The sequence below is a fragment of the Arachis ipaensis genome, chromosome B4 (genome assembly GCF_059453495.1).
Source record: "Arachis ipaensis isolate K30076 ecotype BB chromosome B4, ASM5945349v1, whole genome shotgun sequence".
Lineage (NCBI taxonomy): Eukaryota > Viridiplantae > Streptophyta > Magnoliopsida > Fabales > Fabaceae > Arachis > Arachis ipaensis.
In genome coordinates this window covers 44,866,721-44,868,848 of record NC_142439.1, presented here as the reverse complement: position 1 = coordinate 44,868,848, position 2,128 = coordinate 44,866,721, and the positions used below count along the sequence as shown (strand labels likewise).

Below are 2,128 nucleotides of genomic sequence, written 5' to 3'. Positions count from 1 at the left end.
TTATTTTCAAAATCTTTTTCTTATTTCTATTTCATATTTTCGAAATTAATTCTAACAATTAATGTGATTGATTCAAAAATTTTAAGTTTGTTACTTGCCTAGTAAGAAAGGTTCAATCTTTAAATTTTAAAATCATATCTTTTTGGTTTCTTGTTAGTCAAGTAATCAACTTTAACTTTCAAAATCAAATCTTTTTAAATTTTTTTTTCAAATCTTTTTCAAAATAAATTTCAATCACATCTTTTTCAAAATCAATTTCAAAATATTTTCCAACTTCTTATCTTTTCAAAATTGATTTTCAAATCTTTTTCAATTAATCTTATCTTGTTTATTTGTTATCTTTTTCAAAACTACCTAACTAATTCTCTCTCTCTAATTTTCGAAAATCACTAACCTCTTTTTCACAATTCCTTTTTAATTAACTAATTGTTTTAATTTTTTTTAATTTTATTTGTCTTTTTTTAAAATTTTCGAATTATAACTAATATTTAAAATAAAAACAAAAATATTTTTATTTTATTTTATTTAATTTTCGAATTCTTCTCTCTCTCACCCCCTTCTATTTATTTATTTATCTACTAACACTTCTCTTCTACTCAAAAATTTGAACCCTCTCTTCCTCTTGGTGTTCGAATTTCTCTTCTTTTATTCTTTTCTTCTTATACTTACATAAGGAATCTCTATACTGTGACATAGAGGATTCCATATTTTCTTTTGTGTTCTCTTCTTTTTCATATGAGCAGGAACAAGGATAAGAATATTCTTGTTAAAGCTGATCCTGAACCTGAAAGGACTCCGAAGAGGAAGCTAAGGGAAGCTAAAGCACAACTCTCTGGAGAAAATCTGACAGAAATTTTCGAAAAAGAAGGAGACATGGCCGAAAATAATAACAATGCAAGGAAGATACTTGGTGACTTTACTGCACCAAATTCCAATTTACATGGAAGAAGCATCTCAATCCCTGCCATTGGAGCAAACAATTTTGAGCTAAAGCCTCAATTAGTTTCTCTGATGCAACAGAACTGCAAGTTTTATGGACTTCCATCAGAAGATCCTTTTCAGTTCTTAACTGAATTCTTGCAAATCTGTGATACTGTTAAGACCGATGGGGTTGATCCCGAGGTCTACAGGCTTATGCTTTTCCCGTTTGCTGTAAGAGACAGAGCTAGAATATGGTTGGACTCTCAACCTAAAGATAGCCTGAACTCTTGGGATAAGCTGGTCACGACTTTCTTAGCCAAGTTTTTTCCTCCTCAAAAGCTTAGTAAGCTTAGAGTGGATGTTCAAACTTTCAAACAGAAAGAAGGTGAATCCCTCTATGAAGCTTGGTAGAGATATAAGCAACTGACCAAAAAGTGTCCTTCTGACATGCTTTCAGAATGGACCATCCTGGATATATTCTATGATGGTCTGTCTGAATTATCAAAGATATCATTGGACCATTCTGCAGGTGGATCCATTCACCTAAAGAAAACACCTGCAGAAGCTCAGGAACTCATTGACATGGTTGCAAATAACCAGTTTATCTACACTTCTGAAAGGAATCCTGTGAGTAATGGGATGCCTCATAGGAAGGGAGTTCTTGAAATTGATACTCTAAATGCCATATTGGCTCAGAATAAAATATTGACTCAACAAGTCAATATAAATTTTCAGAGTCTGAATAGATTGCAAGCTGCATCCAACAGTACTCAAGAGGCATCTTCTGAAGAAAAAGCTTATGATCCTGAGAACCCTGCAATAGCAGAGGTGAATTACATGGGGGAACCCTATGGAAACACCTATAATCCCTCATAGAGAAATTATCCAAATTTCTCATGGAAGGATCAACAAAAGCCTCAACAAGACTTTAATAATGGTGGAAGAAACAGGTTTAGCAATAGCAAGCTTTTTCCATCATCCACTCAGCAACAGACAGAGAATTCTGAGCAGAATCCATCTAGCTTAGAAAATATAGTCTCTGATCTATCTAAGGCCACTTTAAGTTTCATGAATGAAACAAGATCCTCCATTAGAAATTTGGAGGCACAAGTGGGCCAGCTGAGTAAAAGAGTCACTGAAACCCCTCCTAGTACTCTCCCAAGTAATACAGAAGAGAATCCAAAAAGAGAGTGCAAGGCCATTACCT

The 2,128-nt window shown here is 33.6% G+C and overlaps 1 non-coding gene across 1 annotated transcript; it reads right to left on the bottom strand.

The window, feature by feature from the left end:
- Positions 1-1,266: 1,266 nt before the first annotated feature.
- On the bottom strand, positions 1,267-1,374 carry LOC148567389 (small nucleolar RNA R71). The gene has a single exon (XR_015882263.1). It is a non-coding gene; the product is annotated as a small nucleolar RNA R71 (small nucleolar RNA).
- Positions 1,375-2,128: the final 754 nt, after the last annotated feature.